Raw genomic sequence first — 17,760 nt, forward strand, 5'->3', positions numbered from 1 at the left:
CAACCTGTGCTTGGATGGAGGTGATCCCGAGTGCCGCCTAGGAGCACGCGTCCCTGCTGCTACCACCGGCTGTGGAATTCGCCGCGAACTATGGTCGCGCGAGGGCGAACAGTCGCGCAAAGGCGAATGGTCGCGCGGGCGCACAGGCGAGTGGTCGCGCGGGCGCGCAGGCGAGCGGTCGCGAGGGCGCGCAGGCGAGCGATCGCGCGGGCGCGCAGGCGAGCGATCGCGCGGGCGCGCAGGCGAGCGATCGCGCGGGCGCGCAGGCGAATGGGCGTGACGGCGAGGGATCGTGCTGCCGCGTAGGTGAAGAAGATCGCTGGCGGTAAGCGATGGCGAGCAGCATGTGTAGGTGAATGATCGCGTGATAGGGTGCGATGGTGAACAGCATCCGCAAGAGGGCGAGCGTTCAGGGTTGTGCGATGAGGAGCAGCATGCGTAAGCGGGCAATCGTTCAGGGTTGTGCGATGGCGAGCAGCATGCGCAGGTGAATGATCGCGTGAAAGGGTGCGATGGTGATCAGCATCCGCAAGAGGGCGATCGTTCAGGGTGGTGCGATGAGGAGCAGCATGCGTAAGCGGGCAATCGTTCAGGGTTGTGCGATGGCGAGCAGCATGAGCAGGTGAATGATCGCGTGAAAGGGTGCGATGGTGATCAGCATCCGCAAGAGGGCGATCGTTCAGGGTGGTGCGATGAGGAGCAGCATGCGTAAGCGGGCAATCGTTCAGGGTTGTGCGATGGCGAGCAGCATGCGCAGGTGAATGATCGCGTGAAAGGGTGCGATGGTGATCAGCATCCGCAAGAGGGCGATCGTTCAGGGTTGTGCGATGAGGAGCAGCATGCGTAAGCGGGCAATCGTTCAGGGTTGTGCGATGGCGCGATAACGATCAGCATCCGCAGTTGAGGGTCGCGCGATGGCGATCAGCATCCGCAGTTGAGGGTCGCGCGATGGCGATCAGCATCCGCAGTTGAGGGTCGCGCGATGGCGATCAGCATCTGCAGTTGAGGGTCGCGCGATGGCGATCAGCATCCGCAGTTGAGGGTCGCGCGATGGCGATCAGCATCTGCAGTTGAGGGTCGCGCGATGGCGATCAGCATCTGCAGTTGAGGGTCGCGCGATGGCGATCAGCATCCGCAGTTGAGCTAGTAGCTGGCGAACCATGTTCCTTCAGAAGTGTTGGAGAACGTTGGCGTGCCAGCTGTAACACACGTGGGCGATCCGGAGATCGCTGGCGAGCTGATGATCGCTGACGAGCTGACGATCGCTGGCGAGCTGATGATCGCTGACGAGCTGATGATCGCTGACGAGCAGAAGGCTACGCGTGGAAGCCTGTGCAAAGAAGAAGAGTCCTTGACCCCGACCTGAACCGAAGTTCTAGATCGCGAGGGCGAACGTGGGCGCACAGGGCACGTAACAGGAACCGCAGGGAAGATCATCTTGAAAGCGCTGACGAACAGGAGAGCGCTGACGAACAGAAGGGCGCGCAGGGAAACCCTGACACGCAAGGGAAGAACCCCCGTGGGGGCAACCCTTAGCCCCGAAGGGATCGTTGTCCGCCGGGAGACTGATGTCCGTCGGAAGACCGCTGTCCGTCGGGAAGACCGTTGTCCGTCGGGAAGACCGTTGCCCGTCGGAAGACGAGATTAGACTGCTGTCCATCTGCACCAAGACGGAAGATCGAGAAAAAGAAGTTGTAGGCTGCAAACGGAGATTCAAAAAGGCGCCTCAAGCACCCTTATAGGGAGATGAGAGGCCCTTACGACGAGGCGGACGGAGGGCCTTACGGCGAGGGAGGCCAACAGCAACAGCAACAGAAGAAACCTCCGAAGAGGAGTCTCTATGAGTGTACTCTCTCGCGAACGAAAGAGAAACACTTCGTGGAAGAGACTGGTCAGCCAGTGACCTAAAAAGGGCAATCCTCCGAAGAGGAGCTCCTGCAGTTGCCCAGCCCCTTGAGCGAAACTGCAGGTGCGACCGCTCAGCACCAAGAGCATAGTCGCACGAAAAAAAGGCAAGAGAAGAACCCCCCAAAAGAGGAAAAGCTCAAGCCTGGACAGGAAAAAACTTCCCTCGGAAGGAAAGTTATCCGCCCAAGGAGGCAAGCCTCCTGACTGTTCTAAAATGAACTGGAGAGCTGTCCGTCGACACGGGAGTACTACCAGTAGAAGGAGACACGCCCCTGACGACAATACAAGGGGGGAGGCAGCAACAGCCGAATCCCCAGGACTCAACCAGACAGCTCACACCGTTGCTATATTACAGAAACAAACTAGATCGGTAACTGTAAAAAAATAAAAACAAATAATATTAGTACACATTCATTCCCCCGGGAAGGCTCCGAAGAGGAATCCCGAGGAAAAGGAACAAGAATTACACAACAGGCACGTGCCCTCACAACCACTTACACTCGCGGAAGGAGAGCTGTAACCAAAACAGAATTATAACAATTATAATTATGTAACTATGTAATTATGTAATTTAAAAATGAATGAACACTAAAGAAAAAAACGAAAACCCCGAAAGGAATCGTTCTACAAGCTGAAAAATTAACAACTACAATTAGATTCATAAACTAATTGAAACAAAATGTACGGCGTAGCAACCCCACCCACACGGGAAGGAAGCTACAAGGGCGTAGTAAAACATAGTAAAAGGGTGAACGACCTCAAGAGAGAGAGAGAGAGAAAGACCGAAGTCAAACTCGATCGCAACCCATAAAATTAGGCCGAGGTGGCCTAACTGCCGAGGCCTCCACGTAGATATCGTACACTACACACACACATCTGAAAAGGAAACTTACTTATTTCTATACTCAAATATATATACAAACATGAAAACATGTTTACATATATATTGAGTAAAAGAAAAGTAAGCGATTAAGTAAAGACAAAACAGACAATGGCTGCCAAGCGAGGACCAAGACAGAGACGTCTGTCACAGTCCGAGCCAAAAGTGAAAGTGAGTATTCACCTGTGTGTGAGGGGGAGGAGGGGTAGCTAGCTACCACTCCCCTACCCCCCCGCTAACTAGCGCGGGGGTAATACACCCTCGTTAAATTCTAATGGCTCGCCATTTCAGCTACGCTAAAAGTAATAACCCTTTGTAAATAGCGTGGTTTGTATTTCGGTTACGGAACAACTGGTAATTTAGAGGAGGAGTGGAAGTTAGCAAAAGAAAATTTTGTTGGGATTGCAAGTGATGTATGTGGCAAGAAGGTTGTTGGAGGCAGCATGAGGAAGGGCAGTGAATGGTGGAATGAAGGAGTGAAGGTAAAAGTGGAAGAGAAAAAGAGGCTTTCGAAGAATGGCTGCAGAGTAATAGTATAGAGAAGTATGAAAAATATAGAGAGAAAAAGGTGGAAGTAAAGCGCAAGGTACGTGAGGCAAAGAGGGCAGCTGACCTGAGGTGGGGTCAGGGACTGGGTCAGTCATATGAAGAGAATAAGAAGTTTTGGAAAGAAGTGAAGAGAGTAAGGAAGGCCGGCGCAAGAATTGAAGAGACAGTGAAAGATGGAAATGGAAGGTTGTTAAAATGAGAGGAGGCAAGGAAAAGGTGGGCGGAATATTTTGAAAGTTTGCTGAATGTTGAGGATGATAGGGAGGCAGATATAATTGCGGTTCCAGGTGTTGAGGTGCCAGTGATGGGAGATGAGAATGAGAGAGAGATTACAATAGAGGAAGTAAGGAGAGCACTAGATGAAACGAGAGTAGGAAAAGCATCTGGTATGGATGGTGTGAAAGCTGAGATGTTGAAGGAAGGGGGTGTGACTGTACTTGAATGGTTGGTGAGATTGTTTAATGCGTGTTTTGTGTTGTCAATGGTACCAGTAGATTGGGTCTGTGCATGTATTGTACCACTATATAAGGGTAAGGGAGATGTGCATGAGTGTTGTAATTCAAGAGGTATTAGTTTGTTGAGTGTAGTTGGAAAAGTGTATGGTAGAGTACTGATTAATAGGATTAAGGATAAAACAGAGAATGCAATCTTGGAAGTACAGGGTGGTTTTAGAAGAGGTAGGGGTTGTATGAATCAGATTTTTACAGTTAGGCAGATATGCGAGAAATATTTAGCAAAAGGTAAGGAGGTGTATGTTGCGTTTATGGATCTGGAGAAAGCATATGATAGAGTTGATAGGGAAGCAATGTGGAATGTGATGAGGTTATATGGAGTTGGTGGAAGGTTGTTGCAAGCAGTGAAAAGTTTCTACAAAGGTAGTAAAGCATGTGTTAGAATAGGAAATGAAGGGAGCGATTGGCTTCCGGTGAGAGTGGGGCTGAGACAGGGATGTGTGATGTCGCCGTGGTTGTTTAACTTGTATGTTGATGGAGTGGTGAGAGAGGTGAATGCTCGAGTGCTTGGATGAGGATTAAAACTGGTAGGCGAGAATGATCATGAATGGGAGGTAAATCAGTTGTTGTTTGCGGATGATACTGTACTGGTAGCAGACACAGAAGAGAAGCTTGACCGACTAGTGACAGAATTTGGAAGGGTGTGTGAGAGAAGGAAGTTGAGAGTTAATGTGGGTAAGAGTAAGGTTATGAGATGTACGAGAAGGGAAGGTGGTGCAAGGTTGAATGTCATGTTGAATGGAGAGTTATTTGAGGAGGTGGATCAGTTTAAGTACTTGGGGTCTGTTGTTGCAGCAAATGGTGGAGTGGAAGCAGATGTACGTCAGAGAGTGAATGAAGGTTGCAGTGTTGGGGGCAGTTAAGGGAGTAGTAAAAAATAGAGGGTTGGGCATGAATGTAAAGAGAGTTCTACATGAGAAAGTGATTGTACCAACTGTGATGTATGAATCAGAGTTGTGGGGAATGAAAGTGATGGAGAGACAGAAATTGAATGTGTTTGAGATGAAGTGTCTAAGGAGTATGGCTGGTGTATCTCGAGTAGATAGGGTTAGGAACGAAGTGGTGAGAGTGAGAACGGGTGTAAGAAATGAGTTAGCAGCTAGAGTGGATATGAATGTGTTGAGGTGGTTTGGCCATGTTGAGAGAATGGAAAATGGCTGTCTGCTAAAGAAGGTGATGAATACAAGAGTTGATGGGAGAAGTACAAGAAGAAGGCCAAGGTTTGGGTGGATGGATGGAGTGAAGGAAGCTCTGGGTGATAGGAGGATAGATGTGAGAGAGGCAAGAGAGCGTGCTAGAAATAGGAATGAATGGCGAGCGATTGTGACGCAGTTCCGGTAGGCCCTGCTGCTTCCTCCGATGCCTTAGATGACCGCGGAAGTAGCAGCAGTAGGGGATTCAGCATTATGAAGCTTCATCTGTGGTGGATAATGTGGGAGGGTGGGCTGTGGCACCCTAGCAGTACCAGCCGAACTCGGTTGAGTCCCTTGTTAGGCTGGGAGGAACGTAGAGAGTAGAGGTACCCTTTTTTGTTTTGTTTCATTGTTGATGTCGGCTAACCCCCAAAATTGGGGGAAGTGCCTTGGTATATGTAAGTATATATAAATGAAAGATCTATAATCCTCTAATTTAATGTTGTTACTGTTCTTAAAATACCAAGGTTAAGGTTTACTAATCAGGGATTCCATACTTTTAATAAATATCTCAAAATATAGTTTGATAAATGGGATTACAGAATGTTTAATAATGATATTTGAAATAAAGGACTTCAGCTCATCTGTAAATGATATCTCTTGATCTAAATGACACCTCTGATTGATACCAAATTCATCATTGAATTAAAATCCCATTCATTTTATATAAGATAGTTTAAAACCAAAAGAACTCTTAAATTATTTAGACTACAAGTTCTGTAGCCACTAAGCGTACCAACATTCTTCCAGATAATGTTATGCAAAAACCAATGTGGTAGGCCATTAAGCTACTGTACTACTAAAATTCTTTCCAAAGAAAGTTTTCTAGAATATTCAAGGGAAGTAGTTACCCTAATCTTATTATGACCCTTCACTTTCAAGCAATAATCACATGGAGGCCTGTCATTATTGCTGTCATCCCAGCTACAATCAACTATCAGTGTTCCCTGTCTTTTTCCCCCTTAGTGCTATGATCTTTTATTTTGATTGGCAGCCATTGAAACACACTTTCATGTGAGGTATCCTGAGGGAAACAAACTTTTCACAATGTTTCTATAAATCAAAGTATTTCCTGACACAATACACAAACAGAATGTAGAAATTAAACATCCAGAAACAATCCCTGAGTAAAATTAGCAGAAGTTATCTTTATAGTAATAAACAATCAATCTTTATAGGTGTGATATCACAACTGACAAATGGAAAAGAAAAAGACTGGCTGATCAGTTACCACTTGCCACTAGAATGTTCCTTCCTTTACTTAGGCCATGTCTTTACTGATGGGAAAGAAAATGGGAAAACTTTTAAATTTTCGAAATGTTATGGGTAAAGATAGACAAAAATGAGATTCTGGAGAAGTGGCATTATGAACAATAGGGGAGGTACATATAAACAAAATTTGCATTCAACTACGAACAGTCATAGAGTAATTCAACCACTGACTGAATCATATATTTAAGACTCAAAAAACTGTGGTTACGCGGAAAACCTGAATACAGTTGTGTAATATAATTTTTCTACTAAAAATTTCTTTTATAAAATTAATTGGTAGAAATATTTAATAGAAATAAAGACTAGAAATCTATGAGATTTTTCTCATTGAATTCAGTAATAGAATTATCCCTATGAATAACATAATACTAAAATTATCTCTTAGTTCCACTTACTTCACTCTGAGGATACTCGGCTTCTTCCAAAAAAGACCTTTTCATCGAATATTTCTCAAAGTCGATACAGTCTCTCAATACATACAATTCATGTTTTCTTCAGTCATAACAATTTCCTATTGCAACTATCAATTAACTTGATATTGCAATGAAAATAATTCCATCAACAGAACAGTCAACTAGATACTTCTGCATTACTTTCCACTAATGGACCTCATCAACTGGACCTGAAAAAGACCAAAAAATAACTAATCAATTTAAAACACTCAAATCTTGTCAAATTAAACAGTAATACAGTGCTTGCTTGCTTGCATCATGTTCAGAGGTGAGGTAGTGACGAGGAGATATAATTCATGGAATTCATTCACTATTTTATACATCATTACACAATTAAAGAACCTACAGCATTAAGTAAATCCCATTGAATATCCACAGCTAAGGAGCTACAACACCAGTCACAAAAAGAAAGAAGAAATGAATCCTAACACACTAGGCTGTATGAATGTCCGGTACTCAGGATGAAATATCGAAAGTACCAAATAGAAAAGTTTGAAAATCTATAATGATCGCCACTTGAATAGCAATGATTACCGATCATTAGTAACATTTTTATTACCTTTTTATGTCATACATATGAATGTTGATGTAACTGGCAGGTAAAATGTTTTGAACTGGAATCCAGCATTTTTAGGTGATACTGCCTGCAAGTCTGTGCTAAGACACACTTAAAGAAAGTATATGAGTATACATAATGAAAAATAAATTTCTCAGCTCAGAAAGGGACAAAGGTGTTAACCCAGGGGACCTGTTGGCTCTAAGAGAATTCTCTGAGGCTGAAACTTGCGTATTAAATACGTTTAGCTACTTCACTTTGTTTCGAATTAAGATTCTGTGTTTGCGACTTAATTCTGTCTCACAGTACTTCCTCAGTGCCAGGTTTCTCTAAGGAAGACTATCATATTTCCTAGGTGAAGGACGAGGTTCCTAATCCTTGTAGCTTGAGGCGTCTCTGAAACTAACGGAGATTCCAAGAGTTGACTTCTGTTGGGTTAGCACTAGTGCTCACAACAATGGCCCTTGTTGGTTTAGTATTAATCCAGCTGTCAAAATTATGAGTACTTTCTTCCAGCTGTAAGCACATTAAGGCTAGATAAGGAGGCGGAGATAGGCCTGGGGAAACTTCTTTTCCTTTCAACTGATAGGCCTCAGTTTTGTATTTGCCCTGGGCCTTGTCTACACCTCTTAGTCAGGTTGACTCTTAAGTCAGACTAGATTTCCATTGTAAAAGTAGGGTATAAGGATTCTTTCTTATCTTCACCTTTCAAGTTACGTGAAAGATATCCCCTGCACAGACGATCATTCTACGCGCACATGATACGCTAATCAATCATGTGCGTAGGACCATAAATTAGCCCACCACCCGGACTTTTTAGGGAGGACATCTCAAACTTAATGCTTTGCTGAGAAAAGTTCTCACGCACACATGATCTGTTCTTGCGGGGGATAACCTGGGATGATTTGTAAGCTTGTCTTGCGCATAAAGAATTAGAGTTGTAAGCTTGTATTGTGTGAAGAAAATTCTTCACTTGTGATATTCAGATTACCAAATCCAAATGCGCTGCTGTATCTAAACAGGAAGACATCACTGAGTGCGCCGCTTTATCTCAGAGCGTGATGACATCATCACGCGCTGAGATAAGGCGGCACTTTCAGTGATGTCATCATGTTTAGATAAAGCAGCTCGTTTGGATTCGTTAATCTGAATATCAAAGCCTAACTGAATGCTTCAATAAAATCTTGGTAGGGCAGGACTAATCACATTCAACATCAAAGCATTAACAAGCTTGGAAGGAGAGGCCTGCTTAGAACAAAATGGCATTGTTCACTTGGGGGGGGGGGGGGGGGGGGCACAGCCCAAGCCGTCAAACCACCCTCATAGTAGAGAGATCACAAATCTTTTGATTTATTCTGGGCTATCTTAAGAGGAGTTTTCTGGCGTAAATCCCTAGGCGTACGAGGCAGGCCTTTCTCATTAATACGAGATGGAGACTGGTAATCTGGACCTTCCAATAAGGTTGCCTCAGTACAAAGGGGGGGGGGAGTGATAACAAGCTCAACTCAAAACGTCCCTCTGTGACTGCAGAGATGCTTTCACACTTCAGACACTTTAAGGGTGAACGTCTCATCTGCATAACATGAAAAATATGAAAACCTGAAGGGAGGGTCTCGCTGCTTAGAATGAAATTTCTCTAATTTCTGTTGCGGGAGACTCGGCAACATAGAAATCTTCTTAAGTTTCCTGAGACAAGAATAATATCTCTCCCATTGGGAAGGAGTTCACTCCCTAGTGGTTACATGGAGATTCTCTTGAATACCTCTTGTCTAGGCAAGACAGACACAGAGGATGTGTCCATGTCTGCCTGACCATAAGAACACCACAATAGTCGCTATTGAAGTTTGAGTAAAAAACATAAATAATGACATTTACGAGACATAAGAACTCACTCGTAACTCTCAGTTAATGAATTGTCACTCAAATGATGTCAATTAAAAAAAAAGAAAAAAAAAAAAAACCCAGTTATGAGACCTAAACACTGAAAAGGTAAACAAAAAGAAAGCGAAATGTTCAATCGTAGAGAAGTGAGAGCATAACCTCTTCACTTCACCATCAAGTGTGATGGAGATGCTGAAGGCAAGCTCCTGCCTGCTCCTTATGCATGCGTTGCAATTTTGATTGGCCAAGCATAGAAAACATGATTAGTAGTAACCCCCATATAAATGACTAAATACAGTTTGTATCTGCTTAGGAATAACATTTTTTTAAAACTGAATTGGTAGAAACATCTAATAGAAAAAGATTAGAAATCTAGAGATTTTTTCTCTTTGAATTCAGTACTAGAATCATCCCTACGAATAATACTAAAATTATCTCAAGTTCCACTTACTTCACTCCGAGGATACTCTGCTTCTTCCACCAAATTTTTTCATGGAATATTTCTCAATTAAAGTCTATACAGCTTTATTTCATTCAGTTTCCAATTGCTTTCCTCTGTCATAATTTCATTTTGCAACAATCAATCAACTTGATATTGCAATGAAAATACTTCTATCAACAGAACAGTCAACTAGACACTTCGGCCTTTCATTTCCCTAATGTACGTCATCAACTGGACCTGAAAAGACCAAAAATGAACTACAGTAATCAATTCAAGACTCAAATTTTGTCAAATTAAACGGTGATACAGTGCTTGCTTGCATCATGTTCAGAGGTAGTGACGAGGAGTTATAATTCATGGAATTCATTCACTATTTTATACATCATTACACAATTAAAGAACCTAAAGCATTAAATAAATCCCATTGAATATCCACAGCTAAGCTAAGGAGCTCCCAAAAAAAAAAAAAAAAAAAAAGAAGAAGAAGAAAGAACACAATAAGCTATATGAATGACAGGTACCCGGGATGAAATATCGAAAGTACTAAACGGAAAAGTTTAAAAATCTATAACGATTGCCACTTGAATAGCAATGTCTACAGATCATTGTAAAATTTCTTATCACCTTTTAATATGATACATATGAATGTTAATGTCACCAGAAGGTTAAGTGTTTTGAACTTGAATCCAAGATACTTAGGAGCTATGCCCTGCAAGTCTGCGCTAAGACACAAAAAGTACACAAGTATACATAACAATGACAAATAAATTTCTCAGCCCAGAGAGGGCCAGAGATGTTAACCCTGGGGATCTGTTGGGTCTAAGAGAATTCTTCCAGGCAGAAACTTGCATATCAAATTGGTTTAACACTCACTTACAAAAGTATACTAGTATACATAACAATGAATGTATTTAGTGATGGAACAAATGACAAATTTAAAGTATTTGTATTTTTCCTAACAGTATATACCTTGAGCTCTTTATGAGAGAATATGCTTTTGGAAAAGCTGGAAGACTAACCATTAGACTTTAAGCAAGGTATAATTACCCCACTGCTAGTTGGCAGGGGGTAGAGAGTAGTACTAGCTTGGGGAAGGGGGTAGTACCAGCTACCCTCTCATACGCACACCTGTGTTGTCTCATCACTTTCATTGCAGGCAGGACTTGCAGTGGGATAGGTGATGGAGAGATAAACTTGTATAAAAAGCTCTAGGTTTGTATCGGTAGGTAAAATACAAATTACAGTAATAACTCTGGATACTAAAATTAATCTGTTCAAGAATGGCTTTCGCTGACAACAGTGAATGTGTGAACTATACAACACATTTCACATGACAAGTGAGGTATTAAGCACGAAGGTTGACGAGTGCGCAGCACCCTCATATGGTTGACGAGTGCTGGGTTAGGTTCTACAAAAAGGTGTGCACTGAACTCCCTCAACTGTATGTCATGGAGAATCTGTTAGCGTTATCAAAGTTAACAGTAGATTAAAGTTTTGTGCGTCGTCGAAGAAGAGAGCACACCACGACGTAGCTCACATCTATGCGCTACCCAGGTCGCGAACACACCTGTGCGCTACCCAGGTCGCGAACACACCTGTGCGCTACCCAGGTCGCGAACACACCTGTGCGCTACCCAGGTCGCGAACACACCTGTGCGCTACCCAGGTCGCAAACACACCTGTGCGCTACCCAGGTCGCGAACACACCTGTGCGCTACCCAGGTCGCGAACACACCTGTGCGCTACCCAGGTCGCGAACACACCTGTGCACTACCCAGGGCGCGAACACACCTGTGCGCTACCGAGTTAATGCGTACTTGCGTTGATGAGGAAGCCCTTGCTTTTGCTCTGATCAAAGAGTCTACTCCAAGTGTTGTCTAAATAAGGAGACTCACTAGAAGAATCGATGTAGAATTCAATGCAGCAATAGCACTTTTTCCACTTCCAGTGAAGATCGTAGGTGGCGGGCTCACCACTTTTTATGATTGGGTTGCATTGGCTGTCATCCTACTGGAATCGTTTGGAACATGCCTCATCTGCTCAAGCATTGTTTTCAGAGTTGCGTCGCTCGCCAAAAACCTCGTAGGAGTTTGGCAAGAGATAAAGGCTGGTCCGAGGAGTAAAGGTCAAATATCACTGCTCTGCAACCTTCTCCGTCAATTGAAACTTCTCAGAAAGAGGGGATGGTTGACGTCAGAACTGGAATGACCAATCATGAGGAAACCTAACCTGTGAAGAGCAGGAACATGCTTCCGCCCTTGGCACTTCCTCCACTGGCCGAGTCATCTCAGAATAAAGGAGTGTGGTGGAATCGGCGCTAAATAGACCATTCAGGAGAGGACCTAACACGCAAACGAGAAAGGTGTTCACCATGAGTAACACGAGAAGACCTTATCAGTGAATGGGAAAGGTGTCCCCTGAGTGCCTTTGCACTCCCTCCATAGAGTGACATCTCAGAACGAGGGTGTGGCAGTGTTGGCACTGAAGAAACCACTCATGGGAGCACCAAAACCGCGTACGGGAAAGGTGCACACCGTTCACGTAGTAAGAACAAGCTTCAGACTTTGCATTCCCTCCGTCAACTGAGGTAAATCAGAACAAGGGAGCAAGACAGAGGTCAAGCTCTGGGTAGGCCTTAAGTGGCCTCCTTAGAAAACAGTGAAGGTGCATTACAGTAGAGCAACTCCCTGAGGAGGGCACAGTCTTTTCTCTAAGGGAAGGGGCGGAGTCCTCCAATCCTAAGGCTGGTCCAGAGTGAAGAAGAGGGAAGAAATTTTCTCGTCCTCACAGAAAAACTTTAAAGGAGATGCAGGCTTCTTTCTACTTCTTACACACCGACTCCAAACAGCAACACTCACATATGTAAAAATAAAGAAACAAATTACTCTAAGACCAGTCAATAAAGGTTGAGCGGTAGTGAGGGACGACGCCCGATCTCTACCGAGCCAAAGGAAAAAGTGACGACAACACCGGTGTGTGTATATGTGAGCAGGGTAATTAGTACTAATCCCTACCCCACTGCTCACTAGCTGTGGGGTAGTTATACTTTGCTAGAAGTCCTATGACTAGGATACCAGCTTTACCAAATTTATATTCCCAAATAAAGAGCGAAAAGGTTTGTATTAGTGTTGGAGCAATTCTTTAATAAAATTAAATAGGTAAAACCATCCAACAAAAAGAAAAACTAAAATTCTGATAGATTTTTTCTCATTGAATTCATTAATAGAATTATCTCTACGAATAACATGAAATACAGTAGTGTACTAAAATTATCTCAAGTTCCACTTACTTCACTCTGAAGATACTGTGCTTCTCTCACCAAATCTCTTGTCATGGAATATTTCTCAATTAAAGACTATAGTCTCAATTCATACAATTTCCAATTTTTTTCTTCAGGCATAACAATCTTAATTCAACTATCAATCAACTTGATATTGCAATGAAAATACTTCCATCAACAGAACAGTCAAATAGACACTTCTGCATTACTTTTCAATAATGTACCTCATCAACTGGACCTGAAAAAGACCAAAAAATAACTAATCAATTCAAAAGACTCATAACTTGTTAAATTAAATGTTGATACAGTGCTTGCTTGCATCATGTTCAGAGGTAGTGACGATGAGATATAATTCATGGAATTCATTCACTTTTTTTATACATCATTACACAATTAAAGAACCTACAGTATTAAGTAAATCCCATTCGAATATCCACAGCTAAGGAGCTACAACACCAATCATAAAAAAAAAGAGAAAATGAATCCTAACACGTTGCTGTTTGAATGTCACGATACCGAGGATGAAATATCAAAAGTACCAAATAGAAAACTTTTAAAATTACCTCCTAACTATCCTTTAAGGTGATATTATGAGCTTGTATTTTAGTGTGATATAGTTCTCTTGCTTGAGGGTGCACTCAGGCGCACTGTTCTATTTTGTTTCTCTTCCTCTCGTTTTATTAAAGTTTTTATAGTTTACATAGGTGGTATTTATCTTAATGTTGTTACTGTTCTTAAAATATTTCATTTTTCCTTACAAGTTTCCTTTACTGACTGGGCTATTTCTTTATTTTGATTGTTGGTTGCTTCTCTTGTAGTTTATTTGTTTCCTTCCCTCTCTGAGCTATTTTTTCCTTGTTGGAGCCCTTGGACTTATAGCATCCTGCTTTTCCAACTAGGGTTGTGGCTTAGCAAGTAATAATAATAATAATGATCATTTTAAATAGCACTATACTATACAGTACTGTACATTCACTTAACATTAATGCAGCATGATTTTACACATATTGTACAGTACAGTATTACAGTAATCCATAGTACTATTAATCAACCATACTCTACAGTACTGTACATAAATTACTACATGTACTGTACTCTACCATAGGTAAATGTAGGCTATGTGTCCGGCAAGTTGTCAAACAGAGCCAGTTGTCTGAACGAAAACGGGAAACACTTATAGTACAGTCAAGCTATACTGTAGTAGTAGTACTGTACATATATTACAGTATTATAAACTACAGTATCATCAAGTTTATATTAAATAGGAACAAGAGGTTTGTTATTAAAAGTGTCCTGATAACTATTGTAGTGTTACGTACTGTACTGTAGCCTTACTTAACTATTTTCAATCAATTACAAAATACTTATACTGTGGTAGAAACTAGGTAAAAATAAATGGTAGGATTAGGGGTTACCCCAACCTAGGGCAACAAGTATTCACAGATTCTCGCTTTTCGCACCTGTCTTTGTTACCTAATCGGACCTGCGAGGACCCAGGACTGACTGTATTTGAAGGATATTGGGTGTAAACTGATAAAATTTCTGGAATTAGTCAAGCATGATCACCCACTCAATATCCAAGATTCTGAAAGTCCTGTTCCGACCCAACATCCTATTCCTTATGCACTAATTTCCGGTTCATCCTATCCACCTGAATCAATGTACAGCTATGTTTCATTCCGTTAATATATGAGAGAATAGTTATTATTATTACTAGCCAAGCTACAACCCTAGTTGGAAAAGCAAGATGCTATAAGCCCAAGGGCTCCAATAGGGAAAAATAGCCCAGTGAGGAAAGGAAATAAATAAATGATGAGAATAAATTAACAATAAATCATTCTAGAAACTAACAACGTCAAAACAGATACAGTATATCCTATGTAAACTATTAACAACGTCAAAAACAGATATGTCATATATAAACTATAAAAATGACTCATGTCAGCCTGGTCAACATAAAAACATTTGCTCCAACTTTGAACTTTTGAAGTTCTACTGATTCAACTACCCTATTAGGAAGATCATTCCACAACTTGGTAACAGCTGGAATAAAACTCCTAGAATACTGTGTAGTATTGAGCCTCATGATGGAGAAGGCCTGGCTATTAGAATTAACTGCCTGCCTAGTATTACGAACAGGATAGAATTGTCCGGGGAGATCTGAATGTAAAGGATGGTCTGAGTTATGAAAAAGCTTATGCAACATGCATAATGAACTAATTGAACGACGGTGCCAGAGATTAATATCTAGATCAGGAATAAGAAATTAAATAGACTAAGTTTCTTCAGAATAGATTGATCACCAAAAATCTTGTAAGACTTTCTCAATAAGCCAATTGTTTTGTGCAATTGAAGAAGACACAGACCTAATCTGTTATTCAAAAGTAAATTTGCTGTCAAGAATCACACGTAAAATTTTAAGTCATACAAATTTAAAGAAACATTATCAAAACTGAGATCTGGATGTTGAGGAGCCATAAAATTTTTTATTAAAAAATATTTTTCCTTTACATAATATGCTTGGAATGAAATGGATTAAGAATCAAACACAGGGCAAGATAAGAATATGGCAATCTACTGGGGGTAAGTAGCCCCTCCCTTCAGGTAAGTAGGCAAGGACACAGCTTGTAGGTAGGTTAGGTGGTGTTCTTGTGTGGAGGTTTTGCAGAACAATGAATACAGCTTTTGTAATACAACAGCATACGAAGTACTAGAAAATGGGAAGAAAATTCCCATTTTCTATGCATGTGGGAAGACCTGTCCATCGTTATACAAAGGCTCTAAGACAACTTTACCTCAGGAATATATGGTCAAATCCTTTCAAAATACACCATTAAATGAAGGATTATTTACAGAGGAGTAATGTTATATTGTTTTTACGTTTATATATCGTTTCCCCACCCAAAACTGCGAGTTCCCACTGGGGGTCCCCCATTATTGTAGGATATAGATATATATATATCTTTCTGAAACTATTCATTTGCGACGAGAAAGAGTGTCATTGTCAAAGAGAGCGTAATTTTTTCTATAAGAAAGAGTAGTTTTTTTCCCTAGGTTACATTGCCCTATAATACAGTAAAATAATACCAATAAAACTGCACAATTAGAGGTTTCATTGTAGTGAATTACATGGCAATGTAACCTAGGAAAAAAACTACTGTTTCTTATAGAAAAAATTACGCTCTCTTCGAAAATGACACTCGTTCCCGTCGCAAATTAATAGTTTCAGAAATAAATATACATCTATATCCTCCAATAATGGGGGACCCCAGTGGGAACTCGGGGTTTTGGGTGGGGAAAACATACTGGGGAATCGATATATAAACGTAAAACAAGCCTTTTCTTCTCTATACATTACCTTCTGAAATTATAATAACTGGAGGAAAATACAAAACAGTATATCTGGATAAACTTTGGAGGCGCCGTTACAAAGATTGTGTCATGAAAAAATACAGTAACCAGTGCTGCCAACGTCCGATGTAGATCAAATGTTATTTTGTGACCTGTCATACTACTAGGTTAGGTTAGGTGGGTTTGTTAGGTTCTGTGCCCTTTTTGTACATTTTATATATTGAGTAAAACTTATATGGAGAAATTATTTAATATATGGAAATATCTATCATTACTATCTTTAGTAATGTCAACGTGCCGTTGGTAACTCTGTGTACCATACGTCAACGTTGGTAACACTGTGTATTATTGGTAACGTTGCTAATGTTATCGTTCGTTCGTAAGAGAAGTGACACCGTGCATCTTAAAGTTATCCGAATTGGTTGATCTGTTTGTTTCCGATTGAAATGAACATCCAATTCGCTTAATTCACGTTGTTTACTATTGGAAAACAATTATATTTCGTTTCCTCAGTATGTTTTCCCCACCCAAAACCCCGAGTTCCCACTGGGGGTCGCACATTATCGTAGGATATAGATGTATATATATTTCTGAAACTATTCATTTGCGACGGAAACGAGTGTCATTTTTGAAGAGATCGTAATTTTTCCTGTAAGAAACGGTAATTTTTTTCCTAGGTTACATTACCATGGAATAATATACAAAATTACCCAATTAGAACCATGCTAAGGATTCACGGAGCCTTTGTATATCAGAGACCAGTAACTTCTGTGAGGATTAAAAATGAACATCAACTCCCCCCAAACCTAACCTACAACTTGTGTCCTTACCTACGTACCTAACGAGGGGGGGGGGGGGGTTTAATGTCGCCCTGCTAGCCCCCTTCCACTGCCTTATTCAAATAATACATACAGGTTCCCGCTATCATACATACACCCCGGATTTGCATTATCATTCACCAGTAAATATGGAAATGAATCTACAGAAAATTACCTAATACACTTGGCTGTATACATATTAGGCACGGTCCTTCCAGTGCCGTAATTTCAATCGACCGTCATCATACACACACCCATAATAATAATAATAATAATAATAATAATAATAATAATAATAATAATAATACCTAATAATAATAATAATAATAATAATAATACCTAATAATAATAATAATAATAATAATAATAATACCTAATAATAATAATGGATAGATATTGGAGACTGGAAGGCAGTATCTATAGAACACATTGGTAAAAACACTTGGTGACTTACTAGCTTGGGAACTGGAAATAAGTCGCAAGCCCATCATATTTCACGGTACGATGTTGGGTTTCTGCTTTTTCATATTGAGTTAATCTCAGTGTGCTGATGGTTGACGAGTTCACAGACTGTACAGACATCATTTTAACAAACCAAAGGTCAAAGACAACCTTTAAAAAATCTGTAATACACGATGCCACGAAGTAACGAAACCACGTGGAGGA

At 41.2% G+C, this 17,760-nt stretch overlaps 1 long non-coding RNA gene across 1 annotated transcript in view; it reads right to left on the reverse strand.

Moving 5' to 3' along the window:
- The window catches only part of LOC137615797 (uncharacterized), a 51,328-nt gene extending 33,568 nt beyond the window's left edge, over positions 1-17,760 (reverse strand). The window contains exons 1-4 of the long non-coding RNA XR_011039262.1: positions 17,549-17,760; positions 12,935-13,163; positions 9,655-9,882; positions 6,710-6,936 (exon numbers count right to left, since the gene is read on the reverse strand). This is a non-coding gene — a long non-coding RNA (uncharacterized lncRNA). The remainder of the gene's footprint in view (positions 1-6,709; positions 6,937-9,654; positions 9,883-12,934; positions 13,164-17,548) is intronic.

Source organism: Palaemon carinicauda, chromosome 22 (genome assembly GCF_036898095.1).
Source record: "Palaemon carinicauda isolate YSFRI2023 chromosome 22, ASM3689809v2, whole genome shotgun sequence".
Classification (NCBI taxonomy): Eukaryota; Metazoa; Arthropoda; class Malacostraca; order Decapoda; family Palaemonidae; genus Palaemon; species Palaemon carinicauda.